This window comes from Chelonoidis abingdonii, chromosome 12 (genome assembly GCF_003597395.2).
Source record: "Chelonoidis abingdonii isolate Lonesome George chromosome 12, CheloAbing_2.0, whole genome shotgun sequence".
Classification (NCBI taxonomy): domain Eukaryota; kingdom Metazoa; phylum Chordata; order Testudines; family Testudinidae; genus Chelonoidis; species Chelonoidis abingdonii.
In genome coordinates this window covers 8,378,372-8,394,683 of record NC_133780.1, presented here as the reverse complement: position 1 = coordinate 8,394,683, position 16,312 = coordinate 8,378,372, and the positions used below count along the sequence as shown (strand labels likewise).

At 49.9% G+C, this 16,312-nt stretch overlaps 1 pseudogene; it reads right to left on the bottom strand.

Moving 5' to 3' along the window:
- Positions 1-197: 197 nt before the first annotated feature.
- On the bottom strand, positions 198-15,710 carry LOC116827221 (zinc finger protein RFP-like; annotated as a pseudogene).
- Between the last annotated feature and the right edge of the window lie 602 nt (positions 15,711-16,312).

Sequence of the window (16,312 nt, the reverse complement as noted above, 5' to 3'; positions counted from 1 at the left end):
TGGCCAGAAATATGCTCTAGCCTCAGTGTCGTGGAGTCAGATGTTAGAGAAACCTATTTTATGGTAGTCACATGCATAGGCTCCAACTTTCATTTTTATGTTCCATCCCACTCTGCCCTGAAGCCCCACCCCCACTCTGCCCCTTCCCCCAAGGCCCCATCCTTGCTCTGCCTCTTCCCGCCCCCGATCCACCCACTGCCCGAAGCCCCCGCCTGCCCACCACTCACTGTTCTCCACCCTCCCTCCAACCTCTCCCCGAGCTGCCAAACAGCTGTCTGTTGGCACCGCCATCAGCTGTTTAGCAGCGCCTCCAATTAGCTGATATGGGGAACGGCCAAACAGCTGATTGGCTGCGCCACTGAACAGCTGTGGCTGATGGGTACTGAGCAGCCATTGTTTTTTTTCTGGGAGCACTCCATCCCCGGAGCACCCGTGGAGTCAGCCCCTATGGTCACATGGGACCATTCTCCTTTGCCCCTATCTCAGGGACACAGCCGAAGTGGGGATCCTACCAAAAAGAAAGGAAAGAGTCTCTCCCCGGTGAAAGAGGCCAGTGGGAAAATGAAGATCAGGAGCTTGTTGTCAACATCAAAAAATGCCACCCTCCCTCCTTCATAGTCCAGAGCCACCCGGATTCTCCTGGAGATCGTAGGCAGGGGCAGAATGGTCTCACCGGAGGTGTAAGCCCGGTACTGACTGCCCCAGTGACCCACAGCCCAGATCTCCTGCTCAGGGTAATTGCTCATCCGTCCCTTCCTCCTCACAGACTTCCTGGCCACCCCCACCGACCAGATTCCCCCAACGCCCACCTCCACCTCCCAGTAATGTCTGCCCGAGGTGAACCCCTCACAGCCCAGCACGGAGAGAACGGAATTGAATCGCTTGGGATTGTCGGGCAGATCCTGCGTCTCATGTCCCCGTTTCAAGCCTTTCCCGTCCGCAGACAGGACAAGCTGGGGATGAGCTGTGTCTGGATCCAGAGTCACATTCGCTGGGGAGAGAGAATCAGAGCGTTAGGGGCAGAGCTCTGCCCTGGGGGAGGAAGGGACCTTTTCTCGCACTCCCCAGCAGCCCCATCCCACCTGGGTCGCTCCCTGACTTTCTGGCTCTCTGTCCTGGCTCTCTGTCCTCTCCCAGGCTTGAGGGGTGCTCCTATATCTGTTGCTGTGGCTGCTTCTCTTTGCCTCCTCCCCTGCTGTGTCTCCCTGTGGGGGCTGCCCTATTGCCAGCATCAGGGACAGAGCAGGGAAGGCAGCAGAGCCTGGGAGCCACCAGCTGTGCCTTTTAGGGAGAGATGCCCCGTCCCCCACTAGCAAAAGGAATGAGGAAGCAGATCACAGCCCAAATTTCTATGCAGTGGGAAATTGGGGAAGGGGGGGTGGCACAACGCTGGGGAACAGCACCCAGCGCACTGCGGATTGGAAGAGAAATAGAGGACTCCAACCACTGGAGAGCTGCCTCCCAGCCCAGCTGGACGAGGAGAAAAGACAGCAGGCAGTGGTGTATCCCATAGGGCAAGCTTGCCAATATTCACTGTCTTGCCTTCACTATATTTAGCTGCTTTCATTATATTCAGCTTTAATGCAAGAAACCTACAGGCCCGTGTACTGTAAATCTGGGGTTCTCAGACTTCATTGCACTGCGACCCTGTTCTGACAACAAAAATTACGATATGACACCAAGAGGAGGACCTGAAGCCTGAGCCCATCCGAGCCCTGCTGCCTCGGCCCTCCATACCATTTCACAACTCCAGTGTGGTCCTCGGGCCAAAACGTTTGCCCGCCCCTGGCCTAACAGTTACATTTAGATGTTGGGAACTAAGGAGAGCTTGCTCAGTGGTACAATGTTCCAGTCAGTGCTACTGCAAGGAACATAAGAAGGAATAACCGCGAATCCACTGGAGCAAGGGGTGACAGTATGATCATGGGCTGAAATGGCTGTTACATGTTAACCCAGCGTTTCTCAAACTGGGGGTCCGCATGGGTACTTCGGGGGTCTGCCGGCCCCACTGATCAACTCCTCCCACTCTCTTTCTCAACTCTTCCCCCTCCCTCCCAGTGCCTCCTGCAAGCCAGGGAACAGCTTCTCAGCAGCATGCAGGAGGCTGTGGGAGGGAGGGTGAGGAGCAAGGAAGGGCTGCGCTCAGAGGAGGTGGGGAAAAGGAGGGGCAGGGGTGGAGCAGGGTTAAGAAGCGATGGAGCAGTGGTGGGGCCTTGGAGGAAGGAGTGGAGTGGGGTGGGGCCTGGGGTGAAGCACGGGGCTTAGGGGTCCTCAAAAATTTGTAAATCAAAATGGGGGTCCTCGGGTTGCTAAAGTTCGAGAACCGCTGTGTTAGCCCATAGATGCCAGAGACGGGGCTGGTCCTGATGTCCCTTATGACCAGGTCCTCAACCAAGGCTGAGTATGCAATTCTGGGAGCTTATGCGTCGAGTGATACCACAAATAACCCTGATCTATATGATCTCTACCTTGTTATGTGGCTTGGGTCTTTTCTAGCTTTCTCCATTATTTTCATAAAGGTATCTAAGTTTTTATTTTGCCCTCAGGGTATGTGTCCTTGTCATCCAACCTGAGACTCCCCACAAGACATCAAGCTCCATAGTGTTAGGTCTGATTCTGGGGGAAGACCCTTATCACATGCTGATTGATTGGCTGCCAATCCAAACATGATTAACCTCCCAAAGGATCAGGCAACAGTGGAGAAGTCCTAAAGAGCCAGGCTGAAGGGAGGATCATAAATGGAGACCCTGCAGCCCAGTGGGAAGAGAAAATGGGAGATCCAGGTGATTGAGGGAGAGAAGCAAGTGCCCCAGGGGGACACTGGGGCTGGGGGAGGATCAAGCCAACAGCACTGAGTCCCATTGAGTCAGTGGATTGCACTGCTGCCCCCGTCTCACTTCCATGCCTCATTTGTTGGGGTTAATATTGTAGGATTGTTAAGGGGTTAATATTGTAGGATTGTTAAGTTCCCTTCCCTTTTCCTATCCCCTCTCTTCCTCTGTTGCCAGGAAGCTGTTTTGTTTGATCTTGGAGGCTCTTCTGCCATTCAAGCCCGAGCTACAAATGCAAACCAGGAAATATCCCTGTAAAAACTCACCCTTTCTTCCTATGGTGTCCACTCCCCATGCTAGAGATCTCCCTGCCCCAGTCTGTAGTGCCAGAGCCAGAGTGTCTAGAGAGGAGAGATGTCATGCAGTCAGCATTATGCCCAGCTTTCCACTCTGAATTAAACAAGTCTGCTTAATGAGGGAAGGAAAACAGAGAGAGGGAAAGGGGCAGAGATATGGAGAGAAAAAATGTGTTTAGTCAAGCCAGACATACCTTAAACAGAACCAAGAATATCCCAGGAGCATTTTTATGTGACTATATCACTTGTTTTCTTGAAGGATCTCAGAACACCAATACATTCCTAGACTGAACATCAGAGAACCCAGCGCAGACTGCAGTTCTCATCGTCTGTTGGCCTGACCTACCAAGCTTTGATCAGCCCCACTGGTTGCTCCCTAGTGGTGAGGGGCTGGGCTGACCTAAGCCGGGAGACTCGATGTAAATTGTCACTTGCTGGGCAAACTAATGGGAGAGCTTGGCAGAGAGCCGAGAGTGGTCACATGAGAAGCTTTCCTTCTCCATGCGGGTTTCAAGACGGCCAGCGCTAGAACAGCAGCAGTGACCTACCACGGATGCGCCATGTTTTCTTGCCTGCCGGAAGCCAGAAGGGACTTCCTGTGCACGAAGTGCAAGGGGCTGTCTGTGCTGGAGGAATAGAACATTGTGATTTTGGAGATGGGGAAATGGAGGCACAGAGAACTGAATTGATTTTTCCAGGGTTGCTCAGCAAATGGGTGGAGGAGCTAGAACAAAACCCAGGTCTCCTGACTCCCAGCCCCCAGCTCTATCTCCTTGATCTGTTCCCTCTTTTTCTCTATTATTAAACCATTGTTTACTGGATCTCTTTCTCCGTTCATTCATAAGTAGGGTCCTACCAAATTCATGGTCTATTTTGGTCAATTACATAGTCATGGGATTTTAAAAATCATAAATTTCATTATTTCAGCTATTTAAATCTGAAATGTCATGGTGTTGTAACTGTAGGGGTCCTGACTCCTGACCCAAAAAGGAGTTGTGGGGGAGGTCACAAGGTTATTGTAGCAGCGGTTGCAGTACTGCTACCCTTACTTCTGTGCTGCTGCTGCTGGCCGCGGTGCTGCCTTCAGAGCTGGGCAGCTGAAGAGCGGTGGCTGCTGGCTGGGAACCCACCTCTGAAAGCAGCACCACCGCCAGCAGCAACACAGAAGTAAGGATGGCACAGTATGGTATTGCAACTCTTACTTCTGCGCTGCTGCCTTCAGAGCTGGGCCCTCAATCAGCAGCTGTCACTCTCCAGCCGCCCAGCTCTGAAGGCAGCAATGCAGAAGTAAGGGTGGCAATACCCTTAAAATAAACCCTGTGACATCCCTGCAACTCCCTTTGGTTCAAGACCCACAATTTGAGAAACACTGGTCTCCCTCATGAAATTTATATAGTACAGGGCAAAAGCACACAAAAGACCTGATTTCACAGGGGGAGACCAAATTTCACGGTCTGTGACGCATTTTTCATGGCCGTGAATTTGATAGGGCCCTATTCGTAAGCAGGATTCAGCCCCTTTTGGATCTGGCACTGCTCCCTTCACCTGGATCCCAAATTTCTCATGATGTAGGAGAAACAAGTAAATAAAATATTGAACTATATTCATGTTATTTATTTTCTGAATTCTCATAGGAAACTTCTTTAGCCCTCGACAGTTCCCACCGCCCCGTCCAGTGGTCCTCTACTGTACTTTTGCTGGGTTTTACATTGGCTGCTAAGTGGCCAGAGCTCTTTCCCTTTTACAGTGACAGAGACACATCTCGATTCTCTGCCTGCCTCCCCTTTTGGTACCTTTGAATTTCCTCAGTGTCTCCTTCAGAACAATATTTTTTTGAGAGAAATCACTGAGTCTCTTTTCCAGCTCAAGAGAAATCCCCGTGGGCTGCTGGAACATCTCGCACCTGGAGAGAGAAAACTCTCTGAAGTTAATTGTATTAATTACATTAATTACTCCTTATTATGCATTACTTAATTGCCTTTTAATATGAAGCTCGTGCCAGTCAATGCTGCTGTACTGGGGGCCATGGAGAATGGATTCCTCTGTGTGTCCTACCCTCACAGAAGGTGACACTGAAGCACCAGCTGTGCATGCTTCCCCCACAGTTATGATCCATCCTTAGGCCACAGAGACTATTAGGCCCAGATCCACAAAGGGATTTAGGCACCTGAGTCCCAGATTTAAGTGGCATTGCAACCCCTTTCATCTGCCACCTAACCCTGTAGGTGCCTAAGCTCACTCAACACCTACCTTTTAGCCAAAATGCACAGTCAACCTGTGGAATTCTTTGCCGGAAGATGTTGTGAAGGCCAAGACTATCACAGGGTTTGAAAAAGAACTAGATACATTCATGGAGGACAGGTCCATCAGTGGCTATTAGCCTGGCTGACAGAGATGGTGTCCCTTGGCTCTGTTTGCCAGAAGCTGGGAATGGGTGACAGGGGATGGATCACTTGATGATTCCTTGTTCTGTTCATTCCCTCTGGGGCACCTGGCATTGGACAATGTCAGGAGACAGGATACTGGGCTAGATGGGCCTTTGGTCTGACCCCGTGTGGCCGCTCTTATGTTCTAAAAATGCCCTGGGTACCTATGTTTCTGCTTCCGGGCACAGGCACTGTTACCTCCCAGTAGGTGTCTCCTGCCTATGCTGCAGTGTAATCTTCAAACCAGGAAGGTGTCCCCCCATCTATCTTGCCTGTAGAGGTACTGAGACAAGCCTAACGGCACACAAAATGGGTAACCTCTGGGGTACGGGATGTTCTGCTGTGGGTCTCGCAGTATCTCCTGTCGAGATCATTCAACCTTTCTATACATAATTCAATATAACTTAAGTCAGACAGAGAATGACTTGCCAGTCCCAGAGGGCACTCACCTGAGAGGTGGAAAACCTATGGTCAAATCTCATCATTGCAATGCCTTAGAAGATCCGGGCCTGTGTGTATGGGTAGGAAGGAAGTTGCATCATGGCCATTTCGGTCCATGTCCTCTCTGCTCTGATGGCCAGGATGTTCCCATGTCGCAAGTGATCTTTGCATTGTAGACCTCAAGCCCAAAAGCAACTGGAGTCAGACCAGTCCCTCCCCAGACACAGCTCACTCCACACAAAGGGTTCATCTGCACGGTTCTTTCAGCAGCGTATAGAGTGCACACAAGGGGAGGCCCCCTTAGCATGGTGTAAAGTGCAGTGTAGACAATGAGGCATGGCTTAGGAGAGTAAAGACACTCCCAAAGGGTGAGGGTGTACACGAGAACATACCTCACATGCTCTCTGCTCACCCAAGCCATGCCTCCCCGTCCACTCAGCGCTGTTTTCAGCAGAATAGCATCCCGCTGACTGCCTGCAGCTGGAGCCTTTGGCCGCTGCAGGAAAAAAGACTCCAGAAGTGGGGTAAGGCTCCGGCAATGGGAAAGGCAGCAGTTTCTCATTGTGCTGTGTAGCTACACACACCCCACATGCTACCACCAGTGGTGTGTAGTGTAGATGTAGCCAAAAAAAGAGTCAGCGTTGCTGGATTGTAACCAGTGCCCTAGAGATGAAAGGCCTTTTATTCCATCCCCAGCATCCTGACACAGCCAGTCCCTTAGAGGTGGAAGCAGTGCTTAATTTGTGCCAGGGCTTTCCAGGGCTTAGTGTCGGCACCTCTAGGCTTGGCAGTTCCTAGCCCCGGCACCTTTAGGTTGGCAGTTCATAGGCCGAGCATCTCTAGGCCTGGAAGTTCATAGTCCTGGCACCTCTGGGCCTGGCAGTTCAGTCCCGGCACCTCTGGGCCTGGCAGTTCACTGTCCTGGCACCTCTGGGCCTGGCAGTTCACAGTTCCGGCACCTCTAGGCCTGGCAGTTCACAGCCCCGGCACATCTGGGCCTGGTAGTTCACAGTCCTGGCACCTCTGGGCTTAGCAGTTTATAGCCCTGGCACCTCTGGGCCTCGCAGTTCATAACCCTGGCATCTCTGGGCCTGGCAGTTCATAGCCCCGGCAGCTCTGGGCTTGACACATCAGTTATGAAAGTAAAATATATGGCTCTTAATTGCCTGAGCCACGGCACTTCTTTCATTACAAAGTCAGCCCTGGGTGGAAGATATTTAAAACCACTAAATTAAACTTAACACTGGGAGAGTTGTGACTGTGCCTCCTACACCCTGCTGCTGTGCCCTGGGGTTTGAACATGACAAGAGAATGAGAGGCGAGGGGGAGTGAGACAGAGCCATGTACCTGCTCAGGGTGATCCTGATATCCTAGAGGGAGAGAAAGAGAGAAAGGAAGTTGATTGCACATGTGAAAAGCCAAAGATACCACCTGTGGGAAACGAGCTTTCACCCTTCAAGTTCCACAGCTTAAAGTCACAACCTATTTCTATATATTTATTAAAGCATTTAGATCACGGAGTTGGATTTTCCAAAACGGCCCCTAAATCGTCCCCTGGGGTTAGATGGCACGTTCTATTGGGCACAGAGAAACAATCCAGGGTGTTTTCAAAAGGCAAATGCTAATCAGGAAGATTAACATTTCCCACTCCAATCTCCACCTCCATCTCCGCAGCAGATTCCTGGGTTTGGTACATGTTATGTTGCCTTAGCAAAATGTTTAGCCTCCTACTTTGGAGGCTGGGATACAGGGTTCATTTGCTGGCTCTGCTGCAGCCTCTCTCTGTGCCTGGCACACTGGGGCCTCTGGAGGCTACTGCAATACAAACAGGAGGTTAAATATTCATGGGCTCATTGGGATTTGAACTTCCCTAGGACACTAGCTGAGTGCAGAGCTCTGGCAAGTAAAGTTGCCAAGCGGCTCTGACGCAGTCTGCATGCACAGGGCAGCCGTAGGCAGCATCTCAGAGAACTGGGAGAGCAGGCTACATACCAGGAATATTCCGCATCAGAGAGAATTTGGGGGGTAATTTTGGCATCATCCCCTGTGAAAATAGTTCAGGATACTGTGCAAAGGCAACTGAGGTGTCTCTAACAGAAGTGGGGAAAGGCTCTGGCCAGGGCCGGTGCAAGGATGTTTCGCGCTCTAGGGGAAACTTCCACTTTGTGCCCTCCCCCGTTCCCGAGCCCTGCGGCAGTTCCCTGCCCACCCCCCACTCCCGCCCTGAGGCGCCCCCTCCCGTGGCAGCTCCCCCCGTCCACCCTGAGGCACCCCCCTTGCAGCAGCTCCCTACACCCTCTCTGCCCTGAGGCGCCTCCCCCGGCCATGGCAGCTCCCCCCCCTCCCCCGGCCCGGGGAGCCGTGTGCCAGCTGCCTACCCCAGCTCGCCCCTACTCCGCCTCCTCCCCGAGCATGCTATGGCTGCTTCACTTCTTCCACCTACCAGGCTTGCGGCACCTAAGCTGATTTGCGCCGCAAGCTGGGTGGCGGGAGAAGTGAAGCAGCCACGGCGTGCTTGGGGAGGAGGCAGAGCAGGGGTGACCTGGGTCGGGGAGTTCCCCTGTGTGCTGCCCCCCCCTTACTTGCTGCAGGTGGCCTTCCCTGCGCCCCCCTGTCCCAGCTCCCTCCGCCTAAATGCCGGCGGCGACTATGGCGGCTGGATCGTCAGCCGTCCCGGTCGCCGCTGAAGAAAATGCCGCCCCCCAAATCCTAGTGCCCGTGGTCGCCTAATAGGTTGCACCGGCTGCCCTGGCTCTGGCAATGGGAGAGGCAGCGGGGAAAGGCTCCTGCAGCTGCCCACTGCTGGAGCCTACCTCCACAGAAAGGAAATTCACCTGCAGGAAATCACTCACTGGCTTCTGGCACTTCCCCTCCAGCTCACTGATCAGGCTATTAAGATGGGAAATGTCCATGGGAAATCTGGTGTTGGTTTCCTTTTGCCACTTCATAATCCTGTCCAACTCTTCCAGCCGGGCAAGCAGGAGGCACTCTTGTTCCTCCAGAAACTAGCGGAGCTGCTGAAATTCAAACCCAATTCTCTGCCTCTCCTTTTTGATCTTTTCCTGTTACAGACAGATAGAAATGGGGAATGGGCAGGTAAAGACCCAGTAGAGAGATCAGGGGTATTTCATACAGCCATGTGTCTGCCACAGGGAAATTTCTCACTACCCCAAAAAGTCATTTCAAGACTATTTTTTGAGACAAACTCCCTATGAATGAGAGAGAGATCTTCCTAAAACTTCCTTAGTCAGTCCTAATTTATGTTAATAGTGTACGATCTTTAGCATGGATTCATAGATTCCAAGGCCAGAAGAGACCATTGTGATCATCTAGTCCAGGGGTAGGCAACCTATGGCACAAGTGCCAAAGGCGGCACGCAAGCTGATTTTCAGTGGCACTCACACTGCTTGGGTCCTGGCCACCAGTCCAGGGCGCTCTGCATTTTAATTTAATTTTAAATGAAGCTTCTTAAACATTTAAAAAACCTTATTTACTTTACATACAACAATCATTTAGTTATAAATTATAGACTTATAGAAAGAGACCTTCTAAAAACATTCAAATATATTACAGGCACGCAAAACCTTAAATTCGAGTGAATAAATGAAGACTCAGCACACCGCTTCTGAAAGGTTGCCGACCCCTGATCTAATCTGACCTCCTGTGTAACACAGGCTATAGGATTTTTCCGAAATTTTTTCTCTTTAATTAGAGCATATCTTTTTCTTTTATTTATTTATTTTTTTAAAATCTAGATTGAAAAATTGTCAGTGATTAAGAATCCGCCATGATTCCTGGTAATATTCCAGTGGTTAATTACTCGCACTGTTAGAAATATACGCCTTATTTCCAGTCTGAATTTGTCTAGCTTCAACTTCCAGCCAGGGGATGGTGGTATATTTTTGTCCGCTAGTTTCAAAGAGCTCATTATCAAACATTTGTTTCCCACATAGATGCTTGCACATCATGATCCAGTCACTTCTGAAGCCTTATTTATGTTAAGTTAAATAGATGGAGTTCCTTGCATCTATGACTAGAAGGCATGTTTTCTAGTCCATTGATCATTCTCATAGCTCTTCTCTGAACCCTCTCCAGTTTATCAACATCCTTTCTGAACTGAGGACACCAGAACTGGTCATGGGATTCCAGCAGCGGTTTCACCAGGACCAAATACACAGGTAAAATAACCTCTCTACCCCTACTCAAGAGTCCCATAGTTACGTATCCAAGGATCACATTTTGGCTACAGAGTTGCATGATTAGGTTGTTGTCATATCACTGGCCTAGTGAACTCCAGATTCATCTAGCAGCAGAAAGGGCAGCAGGAGGCAGGACTCAGGTTAACATTCTCTCTCTCTCTGGCTGCATCTACGCTGAAACCGCTACAGCGGCACAGTGGCAGCGCTGCAGCTGCACCTTGCTAATGCGTCAGTGTAGACACTCACTGCAGCAACAGGATAGGGTCTCACCAGAGGCAGATCAAGGTCTCCTGGGGCCCTGGGCCACAGCAAGTGAGGGGGCCTTGATGCCCAAACTGTGGCCCTACCCCACTCCTTCCGCCTGAAGTTCCACCCCCGTTCCGCCCCTTCAACCTGCGACCCCACCCATGGCCCCAACCTGTTCCGCCCCTTCCCCTGTGGCCCTGCCCTCATTCAACATATGGTCCCACCCTTGTTCTGACCCTTTCTCCGGGGCCCTGCCCCTGTTCCACCCACAGTCCTGCCCCCATTCCACCTCTTCTGCCACAGCCCCACCCCTCTGCTTGCTCCTCCCCCGCCACTGCGGCACTGAGACTGAAGAAGCTCTGCACCGAGGTTGTGGTGGGGAGTGAGAGCTCCTCCCACCTGGGGCTGTGACGGGGAGATTTTTCCAGCCCGTTGGCCCATGCAGTAATCCGGCACTGGTTCTCCCATTGCTGTGCTAAATCCACCTCCTTGAGAAGCAGTTGCCAGGGTGATGGAAGAATTCTTCTATTAACTTAGCACTGTCTACACCAGGATAGGTCAGCTTAACTACGTCTTTCGTGGGGGGTGGATTTTTCACAACCCTGAATGACATAGCTTGGTCAAACTAACATGTTAGCATAGACCTGGCCCGTCTGTCTATCACACACACACACATTGCACTGGCAGAGACTCCTGGGCAAAGGGAGGTGTGGGAAATTAAAAGCTTGACACCAACAAAAAAATCCAATGAGAAAAATCATGATATCAGCACATTGGTCATTTAACAACAAATACAAACTGCAGAGACAAATGCTCATGGACGCATATGAGAGAGACACCCAGAAACTTCCTATCAGGTGCTCTCAGGGACAGAAAGGACCCCTGCCTGCCACTAATGGGAGGAGGGGAGGTTATGGGCAGAGTAAGGGAAGCCAGCTTCAGCAGTGTTACTGAGCATGCTCAGTCCGTGGGTGCATGCTCAGTACACACCGTGCAGCACATCTGGGGGGGCACATGACCCCCTTATGTGTTGCCTCTGCATGTGGAAATGCAATCACACATGCACCACACTCAGGAGCATGTGGTCACCACAAAACACAAATACCGCCCCCACACGGAAGCTGTAGAGTGAGAGACATCCTGATACACACACATTTATTGTCTCAGAGGGACGCAAACAGTCACATCCCAGGCTCTTAAGCTTGAGTTCCACTTAAAAGTTGTATCAACATAACCACAGTGATCAGGGGTGTGAAAAATTCATACTCCTGAGCAGCATAGTTCAGCTGACCTAAGTACCCATGTAGCCAGCACTAGGAAGCATTCTTCCATTGACCTCTCAGGGAGGTGGATTACCTACACCAGTGGGAGAGCCCCTCCTGTCAGCATAACTTGTGCCCACACTGAAGCACTACAGCTGTGCCGCGGTCGTGTTTTCAGTATAGATAAGCCCCAAGATCTAATAATCCACACTTTAATCCTAGTCTAGACAAGGCCACCGATACTCACTCACAGGCAGACATACCCATCTCTACTTTGGGCACCTACCAGATACTCCCAGCTCCTCCTCTCGCCAGTCAATTTAAACCCCAGGAGTTTTTCTCTCTCTTCCCTCAGAGCCTGAAGTCCAGCCTTGACTTGCTCCTGAGAAGACAAAAAGGGTTTGGTGGGATTTCTGCTTCGGGTGGGAGAGGAGTGGATCCAATTCAGATTTCATTTAAATAAACGCTTTACCAGCTACTCTAACTCACAGGGGGAACTTTCTTAATGTCACTTGCATGTAAATTCCCTGGCTAGATGGGGCCAAGTTTGCCTCCCATAATTCACTGGGTTTTTTCCCCCAGTAAGTAATGCTGGTCTGTATAATCGACACCAGGGGTTGGCAACCTATGGCACGCGTGCCGAGAGTGGCACGCAAGCTGATTTTCAGTGGCACTCTCACTGCCCGTGTCCTGGCCACCGATCCAGGGCCTCTGCATTTTAATTTAATTTTAAATGAAGCTTCTTAAACATTTTTAAAAACCTTATTTACGTTACATACAACAACAGTTTAGTTATATATTATAGACTTATAGAAAGAGACCTTCTAAAAACATTAAAATGTATTACTGGCACGTGAAACCTTAAATTCGAGTGAATAAATGAAGACTCGGCACACCGCTTCTGAAAGGTTGCTGACTCCAGATCTACACAAACCAAGGGCTCTGAATACCCTGCTTAGCAGTCAGGCAGTCTGGGGAGCAAGGAGTGGGTTATTGCTTTGTTGGGTATGAAATTAATGACACAAAAGAAGAATAAAACGACTTCAGTCAACTTTATTTCAAATAGACCAGCTTCAGAAAGGGACTTGCAACATCTAAAGGGCTCATCTATGCTAGAATTCTACAGCAGCACAGCTGTATCAATGTTGACTGGCTGTTAAACTAGATACCCAGTGTACAAGAATGGGAGAAGTGTATTACCTTATTGGGAGTGAAATAAGTGACAAGGAACAAGGAGTATTACTCCAGTCAGTCTTATTCACAACAGTTTTATTCACAACAGGTTCAGTGCCTGAGGAATGTAATTTCAGGGTGAAATAGCCCTGATCCTGCGACACACAGGTGCTTAACTTACTACTCTGAGTAGCCTCATCAACATGATAATATAAATTGAAGTATGTGCATAAGGACTTATCTGGACTTGCCAGTCACTGAGGGTGTGAATTTAAAGCACAGTACGTGTGTGGACACTTTTACTCCAAAACAACAGTGACATAGTCCTATTCAGCTTAATCCACTTCACAGGGGCAAGGGCACTCTTGCTCCAAAATAAGAGTATTCACACACAGAGTTGATCAGGAATTTCTCCACGTAACGGACAAGCCCTAATTAGTGTTTGGAAGACTGCAACCTTCGATGCAAAAGGTCCTTTAGGTCTGATTCCCAGACTATATAACATTTTATTTAATGTTAGGTGCACAGATCAGTAACTTAAGAGCACAACCCCTTGCAGGAACGCTTGTTAGCAAATTGAATGAATGAGTCATTAGGCACTCAGGTTCCACTAGAAAAAAACCCAGTTACCAGGAGCACAGATCAAAAATTTAGTGGCGAAGGCCTTGCTCCTCAAAGATTCCTAGGCTCTCGATTTCCAGTGATTTCAATGGAATCCAGAAATCTATAAGACCTCTGAAGCTTTGAGCCAAAATTCCATGCAAGAATTGTTGTGAGCATAAATTGATCATCAATAACGCAGGCAATGAGGCGTTCAGGTTAAACTGGAAAGAAACCCAAACATTTAGTCTAGAAATTGCCCGACGAAGGGCCCAAATTACACTAGGATTTACTGAACTCCTGCCATTTTGATTTTGAGAAGGCAACCAACCAAAAACATAAATGCAGAATAAATAGACACTCTGGAGAGAGAGATTCGCTACCTTGTACTTCTGGGTAGCCTCCTCTATGGGAACCGCAGCGTGAGTTCCATGCACCCAGGACTCTCTGCAGATCAAACAGATTAATTGTTGTTCCTCCACACAGAAGAGTTTCAGAGGCTCCCTGTGTTTCTCACACACTCGCTCTGCCTCTGGCTCTGTTGTTGGAGGCAACTTCAGCTGTTTCACTAGCTCCACCATGTTCGCCAGCTCCCTGTTGAGCCTAAAGTTTCTCTGTTGGGAGGTCTGTCTGCACTGGGGGCAGGAGAAGTTTGTAGCCAGTTCGCCCCAGCAGTGAGTGATGCAGGCTCAGCAGAAGTTGTGCGTGCAGTGGATAGACACCGGGTCTTGGAAATACTCCAAGCAGATGGAACAAGAAGCTTCCTCTTGGAGTTTTTCCACAGTAGTCATGGTCTTCTGTGAAGACAAGTGTGACAGCAGTTTAGTTTCACATCACTTCCCTTTGAGTGCATCCTGACAGCACTTCTTCACCTGGAGCTGGTTCATTTGCTGGGCTGGAATGAGCCCCATCTAGTTTCAGCCCCTGAGGCCCTGGAGAGCAAGGTGACCCTCCCCATGCAGGGAACAATGCTACTTGATTTCCAGGTTAAAAACCAAAAAAAACCTCTTTGAAACCACAATTAAGAGAATGCATCTCTTTGCTATTGAAGGGCAGAATGGTGAAATCCTGCCCTCAAATGTCAATAAATAAATGTAATATAATCATTTATTTAAATCCAGACACAGTAAGAAAAATTATTGGTGGTTAGCAGTCAGATTTCACCTAACAGATAAAGATTATCCATCACTGGAGATTTTACAGAGCAGATTAGACAAACACGTCAGGGACGGTCTAGATAATACTTAGTCCTGCCATGAGGGCAGGGGACTGGACTAGATGACTTCTCAAGGTCCTTTCCAGTCCTATGATTCTATGATTACCAAGTAGGGAAGTGCTCCAAGCTATCTCTGTCCCTGTCCGTCTTTATCCCTTGCTCATCTCACACCTTTGTGCCAACCAAATTGCATTTATATTATTTATTGATATTCCAAGACCTGCCCCAGTCAGGCTCAGAGTCCTCTTGTGCAGCAGGCCAGACAAACTTGTAATAAAAGTCCAGATCCTCAGGTATTTAGTCTCCATTGGAGGTCTCCATTGGTCCATACATTTCAGAACCTGGGTCAAAGCAAAAATCCTTCCTCTGTATTCATTAAAATTTCCATGATTTCCTGGAAAGGGGAAAGGAGTGGATGCTGCAGACAGGGCTGTACATCAGCCAAGGCAGACCATTAAAGGCAAGACAAACTGTGTTACCAGAGCAACAAGCAATCAAAAAAAAAAAATCAGAAACTGAAGCCTGGTCTGCACTAAGGAATTCAGTTCATATAATGACATTGCTCAGGGGATGTGAAAAATCCACCCCCCTGAGTGATACAGGTAAACCAACCAAGCCGCCAGTGTAGAGAGCACGGTGTTGATGGGATAATTCCATAGCTACTGCCCCTCTGGGAAGGTGGAGTACCTACGCCAACAGTGGGAGAAGTCTTCCGGTCCGTATTGGTAGCATCTGCACTGAAGCGCTACAGCAGCACCACTGCAGCGTTTTAAGCATAGACCTGCCCTCAGTGGGAGGAGACATGGATGGTTGGAGATTTAAGACCATCCCCGCCCTTAGGACGCTTTGGTTTAGGTTTACCAGTCAGATGATGGGTCAGGGAAGAGGATAAAGGAGACAAAGCAGAGCAGGAAGTCGGTGCCCTGACGTTTAGTCTGTTTGTCTGCAAGTTGTTGTGATTGTTTTGTCTATCTATCTATGAACCTTTCCAGTGGGGGACAGGAGCAGCTTAAGCTCCCTAAAAGTGGGCGGGGGGCACTTGTGCCCAAACCTTGGCCCCTCCCAGCCAAGGCCCCGCCCCCACCCCAGCCCTTCTCCCAGAATAAGGAAGATAATACATGTGCTTTGTGTGACTCCAGGGCTTGTGTCTGCCGAGGGCTTTTCACTCATGGATAATTAGGGCAAAGAAGCTAACCGTGAGGTTCTGCAGCGACAGATCTAGAACCCAAGTCGGTAGAACGGCTGACACGGTCACACCACTAGCTGGCAGCCATGGTTGTCTGGGCTGTCTGGGTTGTCACAGATGCCGCTATGAGATAAACACCTCAGGAAGTGCCACCTCCAAAGGCTGGACTGACAGCTTCCCTCGGGGCCCCTGAACATAGGAGCCGACTCCGTGGGTGCTCTGGGACTGGAACACTCTCGAAAAAAAATAGGGGTGCTCAGCACCCACTAGCAGCAGTCCCAATCAGCTCCTTCCCATCCCTCCAGTGCCTCCTTTCCGCTAATGAGCAGCTATTCACTCGCATGCAGGAGGCCCTGCTGGGGAAGGAGGAGGAGCAGGGGGAGAAAAGGCAGGGTAGGGTGGGGGCTTGGGCGAAGGGGTAGAGTGGGGGTGGGGC